Source organism: Lepisosteus oculatus, chromosome 14 (assembly GCF_040954835.1).
Source record: "Lepisosteus oculatus isolate fLepOcu1 chromosome 14, fLepOcu1.hap2, whole genome shotgun sequence".
NCBI lineage: Eukaryota > Metazoa > Chordata > Actinopteri > Semionotiformes > Lepisosteidae > Lepisosteus > Lepisosteus oculatus.
In genome coordinates this window covers 22,654,209-22,664,185 of record NC_090709.1, presented here as the reverse complement: position 1 = coordinate 22,664,185, position 9,977 = coordinate 22,654,209, and the positions used below count along the sequence as shown (strand labels likewise).

General features: G+C 38.7%; 2 non-coding genes across 2 annotated transcripts; both read right to left on the bottom strand.

Annotated features, from left to right (window-relative positions):
• Window positions 1-3,478: 3,478 nt before the first annotated feature.
• On the bottom strand, window positions 3,479-3,566 carry trnay-gua (transfer RNA tyrosine (anticodon GUA)). Its single transcript is given in 2 exon segments — window positions 3,479-3,514; window positions 3,530-3,566. It is a non-coding gene; the product is annotated as a tRNA-Tyr (tRNA).
• Window positions 3,567-9,131: 5,565 nt separating this feature from the next.
• On the bottom strand, window positions 9,132-9,224 carry trnar-ucu (transfer RNA arginine (anticodon UCU)). Its single transcript has 2 exons — window positions 9,188-9,224; window positions 9,132-9,167 (listed from the first exon to the last, which is right to left on the bottom strand). It is a non-coding gene; the product is annotated as a tRNA-Arg (tRNA).
• Window positions 9,225-9,977: the final 753 nt, after the last annotated feature.

The window sequence follows — 9,977 nt, the reverse complement described above, 5'->3', positions numbered from 1 at the left end:
TTCCTCCATACCCATCTTCACATTGCTGGCTTGGACTAGGGGGGGCTTCAGCTCTTGTCGTCAGATCTAATGATATCATGACATGTGGAAGTGACTGCACCTTCATCTTCCGAGATGCTTTCAATAACACAAACGCTACTTTCACTGGCACAAACACAGCAATAATGAAGGTGGTGGGATTCATCCTTTGTGCTGTTTGTAGGGGTGTAACTCTACGGTGATCTGCTGACTTGAAGAGCAAAAATCAAAATCCTCTGCTATTACTGTTGCTTTTTTCATAGTTTCTTCAAATCCTTCATTTGAATGTAGATTTTGAAGGATATTGATGATAATACCACATAAATTGTGGTTTTCTTGTGATCGCCAATTTTATTCAAATAACAGCCTTTTTTACAGTTCCTTGCCCCCTTCGCATCCTCAGCTAACATATTTTAAAATTACAATAGCTTATACAGCATGCATGTTTACATTTATATTAAAATTAAAGTAAATATACAAGAATACATACAGTGCTAACCCAATAATTCTTGTCAGGTTCTGCAACAAATCTGCGTTGTTATTTTAACATGTTTCAGCTGAGGGTGCAACAGGAGTATAAATGAATTTTCCCGCCAGCCATTCAAAGACCAAATTCCATGAGTGAACATTATTTTCTCAGATGTTGCCGGCATTGGACTTTGCCGGTGGTATTGAATTATGTCCACAACTGTTGTAGTAGTTCCTTCTTGAAATTCGACACGTGCAAAGCACTCGTAATATCATAGGTGTTAAAGTTCGCTGAGTCTATTCGAGTCATGGTGTGTATCCCTGCCTATCATTGGGAGACGGGTAACTTTTTTACACTCAGATTCCAATCTTCAATGCTTTGTGTGAGAGCTTACATAACTTACATAACTTTCATTTTCTCACAATTTCTGACGATTGTTCCAAAGGGGCACCCTGTCAATTCCGAATACTTTTCAAAAATCTGCCTGCATGTTTGATTATTGTCATTTCACATAGAAAAAGTTCAATATTGATCATAACTAAAGAAAATAATGATCACGAACAAAAAAGGGATAAAGATGCAAGTCGATCTTGAATCAGAGCTGGGTGAAATGGGCTTCTGTTCTGATATGGTTGTATGAGAAACAGGAGGAATCGCCAATCTCCTATAGAACATGAGTTGAATCAGGAGTGAGACATTTAGTATACTCGTGCATATGTCAACGTCTGACCTACATCGTAAAACTAACATTAAGTTGTCAGAGACATTCATTTATATACAAACAAGAGACAGACCAAGTAATAATTCTACATTAGTTCAGGTGGGTAAACCTGAACTAACTAACTAATAAACCTTTTAATAATTCTACATTAACGTGTCCTACATTGATCAGACTAATTGACATGGTCTGATTCAGAGCCTGTGCAGTTTGTGCTAATTACAACAAGGACAGTTCTGATCCCTCATCACCGAACTGAACACAAGTTCAGCTGTTCTCCAGTTTTGTTACGCATGGTTTTTCATTGCAATTGAGTTCAGAGCTGGAGCTGATCTCCAGACAGTACAGTGTTTTGGGTAAGTTGTCGAAATTCGCATGAGGCTGCAGACAACTTACCCAAAGTGTTTTCTATAGCTTTCAGGTGGAGTTCATTTATATAAAACAACGTAAGTGGTATAAACGCAACAAGCCAGACGGCAGTCCAACTTATAATTTTCTGACGCGAGGCCTGACGCGTTATTCATTATGCCACTGACCCTGCTATTGTAGTGCTAAAAAACACGTTTTCTACATTTATGTCTGTTCACTCTAAAAACTCTAAAAAGGACAAAGGGTTTGTGTGTCCCGCTAAAATTCCGCTTCATTTCGAATGCAAATAAAAACCGTTTTGTTCCAAGAAATCATAGATTTGTCACATCCTTCATACTATACTTCTCTCTTGTATTAGTAAAGCATTTTGATTTAAACTGAACAATATATGAAAGGTTTCATCTATACACTTACACATAATAAGTATACGAATAAATACTCGGAAGAAGCGGCAGCTCAGGTATTAGAGAGATTTAAAATCGGATCGGAGGATTTAGAGTCCAGACTGCAAACCAACAGCTTACACAGGTCTTTTATAGAACCCTTTTGATTTCCTCTACTTTGTCCCTGTGATGTCATTGTCCTGCTCGCAGCCGAGCCCGACACACGTCTGGTTTCTGTCGCTTGACGCACACCCTGCGGTCCATGCGGGTCCTAATACCCCAGTACAATGAAGGGGACACTAAACTGTAAACAGGTGCCGTCCTTCGGCTGAGACGTAAAACCGAGGTCCTGACTCTCTGTGATCATTCAGGAGAATGGTGGTGGTGGAGGGGAGTCCCCATTACCTGTAAAGCGCATTGAGTGGAGTATCCAGAACAGCGCTATATAAGTGTGCGTAATAATAATAATAATTATTATTATTATAATTGTAATGTAAAATGCAAAAAAAAAAATATCAAACTTTGATTCAAAATAGATTAATGTAAAAACTGATAAAGCTAATGCTTTTTTCAGGGCTATAGCTGTAGCTGCGAGAAGGTTAAAAGCGCACAAGTGATCTGTCTTTCGTCAAAGTAATTGCCGGAGCAGTAAGACGCAGAGCACCATCCAGCAGCTGTAGACGATGTTCGGGGAAGAGCTAATTCTGTTTTTAGCACAGGGAGTGAGAATGAGCTCAGTCCGGCTCCGAGCAGAATCCATCCTGGTTTGGTTACAGTGCGCCTGAGGATCTTTGGATCGCAACGTAAAAAAAAACAATTGCTCACATCGTGTGACTTCCACGACAGGAAGGAAAGATATCACTTAAAAAAATCAGAACTGAAGATTTGGATCCTGGGCCTCAATTTGATCAAATTATTAAAATAATAATTATTAAAATATCAAATTGTGTTTCTGCAACATTTCGTGCACAGTACGCCATTTTTATCTAAAAATAAAACAACAGTCACAACGAGAGCTTATACGCAGTCTGGGGTATATTCCCCTTTTATATTTTTGCCACTTTATATCGAACCTGTTATACTCCCAGAAGTGCACAGTAGCTTGTACAAATGTACAATTCACCACTGGTATAAACAGATGTGTGCCCTGTTTGCCTTTGTAAGCATTTGTTTAAAAAATAAGTTCACAATACGATAAAAACACAGAAAGCACAAACTTCATAATACAACGATACAAAATCAATACCAAATCATTATGCCAATTAAGTACCTATCCTTTGAAAACAGAGAACACCTTTATATCTACAAAAAACTTGACATTTGTATGTAGTTTTGAATTACAAAGCAGACAGAGTAGTCCCTTAATTCAAAGATCGGATCTTGGCCAAAACAAGACAATCAGACGTGGGCTGAATTCGGAACAGGAACCTCTACTTCGTCGTTTATTGAACTTTTGATAAATGTCTGAATGAAACAGATTCGCTTTTTTAACTCTTTGATTAAAGTACACAAAAAGCACCTTCCTTCGAGCCGGAATCGAACCAGCGACCTAAGGATTCCCTACTGACTCCACTACAGTCCTCCGCTCTACCAACTGAGCTATCGAAGGGATGTCAAGCAATGCTCCCTAGCACATACTGCCCAATGTAGTGAAATGTTCCGGGTGATTTAAATCCCACTTCGACATCAAGTTTCCAACTCGTTTCCTTAGTCTTGTTTACCTTGAATTTAAGCCACGAACCAGGATTCTACTGTATAAACTTCCAGGGATATTACAAAATGTTTGATGGGGCATCAATCATTCCAGGCGGAAATTGACTCCTTTTTTTTCTCGAGGGATCATATTAAACATGTCATTAGTATCGAGAGGAGGATCACCATGAGACACAAAACAAATAGTTTCTTTCTGTCTTTATTAGAAAGTAGCGTTTGTGCTACATTAATAATATTTTCGTGGAAATAAAGAAGTTTCGAAATGTGGTTTTGAGTTAAATATTAGCGTGTTCATGTAATTAGTTTGTGTTTGCATTACTATATATATATATTGCCATGTTACTAGAATTTGTAACTGAAGTTTACTAGTTGTGTTTTTTATGATGGTTAGACATTTGTTGATTACAATATTGTATATAATGTATAATTTGAACTACATATTTTTCAGGTGTGAATAGTTGTATATTTTAAGAATAAATTTCTAAAATAAATCATTGGCTTTATTTACTAGTTTCTACACCTATAAAAATCTTTCTTTGATGTATAATAGACCTTTAACTATATATGTATAGTAGTCTTCTAAATTTATCCGTATAATAGAACTACAACCATTTATGTATAATAAACATATAATCAATTTCATTCTAGACCAGTTACGGAGCACAGTTACACGTCTGGTATGCGTTCAATAGTCGTATATTCTACATCTTTTGCCCACTGGGATGTGCCGATTTTAACTTGGCAAACCAAGATACACATTTTCTAATGAAACCTTAATTAAAAGACAGTTTGTTTCTCGAAAGCGTGTTATGTAAAAAAAGAGAAAAACGAAAATATATGGATGGTAATCTTTCAAAGCTGAAGATTTTACTTTTGAAAAATTGACATTTTATGTACTGTATGCAGATGCATTCGCTGGTTTTAGAACTTTGCTGTACTTCCTGAATCATTTTCAGTATTATAAAGTGGGTGTAGATTTTTCTTTCAGGTTAGGACGCGAGTGTGTACATGTGTTTGATTTTCGTTTCACTGATTCTCATTGAAGATTTGGGAATTAACGACGAAAGAATCAGTTGCCTCGGAAAGCAGAAGGTTTGGTTCTCAACGATATTGAAGACACGCCCATGTAGAGCAGCGGGTGATGATTTGTGCTATAAAAGACCAAGTGCTCAAAGTGACGTCTGCGTTTACCGTTTAGACTTTTCATCTCGGGCGCACTTTTAGAAAGCAAAGATAGAGCAGTTGTGTTGAATCACATTATAGCAGCTGTCAGCAGAGTGGCGCAGCGGAAGCGTGCTGGGCCCATAACCCAGAGGTCGATGGATCGAAACCATCCTCTGCTATGTACACTTTATGCACGATTGATAAGCATACCATCAGTTTAATGAAGTGCATTAAAACTGTTTTTTTCTCTCGTGTGTATGAAAGCTTCACACTTAAGGTACTCTTTCATCTTTACCAATAGCAGATGCCCAAATGTATCTTTGGTTGTTCTGCGATCCTTCATAGTTTCCTCAATTCCTTCAAATGAACATCCATATCAAAGCAATTATGTATATATATATATTACAATTAAGGTACATATTAAAAATATCAACGCACATTTGTATAATGCTCATTTAATAATGATTGTCAAGGATTGTCAAGTTCTCCAACAAATCTGTGTTCTAATTTTAAAATATTTTTGCTAAGGATACAACGGGTGTATAAATGAATTCTCCCAACAGCCAGTTAAAGAAAAATTCCACACGTGAAGATGGTTTTCTTGGACATTGACTTAGGTACTTATTTGTTTACTTGTTGTAGTTGCACACGAGTAAAACACAAAGATTTCCTGCCACATTCAAGAGGGTTTGCGAAGAAATCCCTTCAATTTTTAGCGGAGATTTTGTTTACATCATCACAATCTGAAGCACGTCCCTGAGTACGTTTGACCCACCAGCCCTTTGTTTAACAGCTGCACAGGGACACATTCCCGTTGCTTTTCACAACTCACATGTTTGTAGTTAAAGAAAATAAAATACTGTCATTTTCCTGCCAGCTGGCAGTATTTCTTCTGCACTGACTAAGAGTAACCAAGAAGTTCATTTCATCTTTCGCAGGCTGTAATCTACAGAAAAGGAAGTGAATACTTGTATTAAGCTAAATCAAGCCGACGGAGTTGCACTGCTGTTGTTTTTCTCCACTTTTCGTTAAAAGGAGAAAAAATCACTGGCATTTTTTGGAAGCATTTCTTCTGTCCTGAGAAGCAAGATTTGTATTTTATCTTTCAGAAGTTGTATGAATTTCTTGAAGTTCAGAAACAACTTGTTCCAGAAAAGAAATTAACACTTGCTTCAAAGTAAATCAAGACGTCGGTGTCTCTTGCTGTGTGTGCTCTTATCTGTCCATCTCTCTATCCTCTTCTCTCTGGCAGTCTGTGTAGAGTATCTGAAGGGGATGTAACACCACTTGGAAAAGAAAAAAATTCTCAGGAAAATTCTCAGGCAGAATAAAAAATCATTATTCTCTTCTCAGTGAGATTCACAGCTCAGACTCACACTCAGACAGGATCTCAACTCCGTACTGCTCTCTATCCTCACAATCCAGAACCAGAAGATATTCAGACAATCAGTGCTGCTACATGAACAATATCAGACAGAACAGCCTGGACTCATGTCACATTTCCCCCTTTTATCTTTCCTCCCAGCCCTCTTAGAGACATAGAAGAGCTCCTGGTTCTCCTCTCTGTGAACTGGGCTCAGGGGTCACTGATCTGGCAGTTGTGGGCTCTGTTCCAGGTCGAAAGCAAGAAGGATCTATTAACGCTTTCCAGGACTTCCAAACTCTTCAGTATTACTTTCTTTACTGTATGTCAGCCTCCCAAAATGTTTATAAATGTTTTATGAGTGTGGAATTATCTTATTATTTATATACAGTATTTATGTAATAAACACCAGTAGTGACACTATGATCGGTATATTGATTATTTGTAGCCTATGGTCCGATGGTCGTGTCTACAATAGTGACCATTTGACCAGTCTGTAGCTCTGAGCAGTGGGACTCAGATCACACAGAAGACCCGCCTGTGTGTGATTCCATACCAGCCCTGGGATTCAGCTACTCTCACAAATGTCTCACAGACCGTCTTATAAATTTACAATTAGATGAAGTCATGTAACAGTTTTACAGATAATTTAAATAATCAGACAGCAGTTTTGGCAGTGGATACATCTCCACATGGGAGAAAGGAACTGAAATATATGTGCTCACTGTAAAGTAGGAAGAGGTGGTCAGACAAGCAAAACAACTTTGCAGATAATGTGAAGTGACATTGTTTTGTGTCAATCAGCTCACAGATTTCGCTTCATGTGCCTTAAGCTGTGCAATTTGTATGGTTGTTGAATGAGATTGATTTCTTCACAAGCCCAGTCAATTGACAGTGGAGAGCTTGCCGACACACACCTTCATGAAGACTCTCTTCATTGTCAAGTCGCCTCCTTTGCATACAATAGTAGCACCGACACTAAGAGAAAGGATGAGAAATAGCGTTTATCAAGCGATTGCAGTGTTTGTTTGACTGAGGATCCTTGTGTGCTGAACTGGCCTCTGGAGAAGTGTAGTGCAGTAAAACAGAAGGTTTGTGTCACTCAAGATTGTTACAGAACAGAACAATACAATTACAATACTTTTATGAGAGTAAATATTACTGGTGCATCACAGTTCTTATAATGGTGAAAACAGGAGCACCTTCTCTACATTTTTGACTGAAGTATTTAAATGGAAAGAAATACTATCACTATGCAATTCATAAATGCAATTGACCTCCTCTAAATGTTCTAGTTTGATGAAACAATGTATGGAATTAGGTGACAATATCGGAATTCATTCAAATGCTCAGGATTAATTTTCAGCAACAAAAAAAGTGCTCGGAAATATTTTACAAGAATGAAACCTTACATTCACCTAAATAAACATTCACCATCTACATTAGCAGAGAACAGTAGGACAGAAGGTTAGTGTCACTGGACACTGCATCAGAGAGGCCGATCTCTTCTCCCTCATTATGCAGGCTTACCCACTCATGATGAACTGTCCTCCAGCGATACTCAGCTGCCATCATCGACTCAGACATGACGTTCATGTACATATTATACCTTAATATGGCACTGCGTTACAATAATTTGATCAAAACAACTGGTGAAAAAAAAGATAAAGACTTTGTCCAAAAAAGAAGCATTTATACCTTTCCTCTCCTACCAGCCATTACAAGTCACCTAGTTTTTAATTTAGAGCTAGATTAAAGCTCTAGTCTCTTTGGGGGTGTGAGTTGGAATCCCACTGCTGCCAAATAAGAAGCAAAAAACACACATTTGCTGCAGAAGTAACAGGAGAATTTGTGCCATTCAGCCTCATAGCGTGATGTCATTTTCTCAGGCTCATTTTTAGATGCTTGTGATCGAATCTATGATTCTTATGAGTGTGCCCTCCATAAAGGTAGCACAGATATAACGTGCCAAGTTTTCAGAGAATCGCATTAAATACAGGTCAGAAGAAGGCGACAAAGTGTCCGCTAGGCAGTTCAGCTATTTCAACGGTGTTCTCTGTTGTTTAGGTCCAGAATGACACCCGTTACAACCAGGAAACACACAGTGTCAGGCATCAAAAAGACTTCCCAAAACCCTGATCCTCTCCTTGATCCGGTGATGGCATCCAGACATTTCCTGCAACAAAGCCAGGATACGGTCTTCAACAACACGAGTGAAAGGCTAATTCCCAGCTTTTGCAATCCTTTGCAAAGAAGGACCGCATGTGCTCAGTGTTAAATGCGCTGTTCATTATTATTATTAATAATAATAATCTATACATTATATAGTGCCTTTAAAGGTGGCTTTTCAAAGTGCTTTACAGAATGAAACCAATAAAATTAAAAAATACACAAGATAAGCAGGATGAGAATACACAGTTAGAGGAGACAATAGATGGTGGTATTAAATACAGTAGGAACAGAGGGGTAAAGAATAGTTCATTAAAGGCTCTTCTAAAGAAGAGGGTTTTGAGTCTGGATTTGAAGGAGTTTAGAGAAGGTGACTCTCTGATATCCTTGGGAATAAAGATCCAGAGCTTTGGTACAAAACAGGAGAAGGCCCTGTCACCCATAGAGTGTAGATGGACTGGGGGACAGATAGGAGACCAGAATTAGAAGAGCGAAGGTTGTGAGGTGGGGAGTAGGGCGATAACCCAGACAGGTACTGTGGTGTCAAGCCATGGAGAGCCTTATAGGTGAGCATGAGGATTTTGAAGTTGACAGGAAGCCAGTGCAAGGAGTCCAGGACAGGAGTAATGTGATCACAGTCCAGTGCTAATTTCTTTCTTGTGGCTGCTGGTTCATTTTCAACTGTGGACTCTTAAGAAGTCTTTTATTTGACTTGATCAACACTGATCCCTAGAGGATTTTGAAAGGTTGAATCAAAATGGTACATGACTCTGGTGGGACTCGAACCCACAACCTTTGAATGACTTCATTCTATCAAAGCCTAGAAGTCCAATGCGCTCTCCATTGCGCCACAGAGCCAACCGATACATCGCTATATAAAACAGCTACAGAAAGCTGTAACTCATGCTTCTCCCGTTGTCTTTAAATTAAGCTCCATAAATATTGACAATGAGTGGCCTGTTGTCTACGAATAGATACCGCTGGGATTCACACCCAGGGTCTCCTGGTTTTTAGTGAGGCGTCTTAACCAGCTAAGCCATGGTGCCAAACCTGCTAAATGTTATCCACAACTTCAACCACCTGTGAGAAATGGGCAACTGCAGTGTTACGCCTGCTGGCTCAACAGATAATCCTTTTCGAAGTTTAAGGAGAGGATTTCTTTGTCAATTCAATTAAACATTTTAGAAATGCTGAACGATTGATGTGTTTCACGCGCAGAAATATTTTATCGTTACGTACTTTTTCTGTGCAGTAAGTTCTCCTTCAACTCCGCCCAACAACAGAGGTCGTTTTTAATACAGGAGTAAAGGCACACTGCACATCAGCAAAACATCCCGTACAGGTTTAGGGAGAGCGACATCAGTGATTGGAAGGTTGGAAGTTTCGGGTCACTTTTTTATTATAGATTCAAGCAGCCCTGAATACCTTTTCAAGAAACATTTCAGAATCCCAGTCACGTCCAGTATGATTGCTACACAGGTCTACAGTATACAATCAGAATACTGTTTGTGCATTATATAAAACACACCGCCCAAAGCATTTCTAAAACAGGAATTACATGTTTCTGAATGGCCCTCCTTTATAAATAAAATAAAAGGTCTGAAGCCTGCT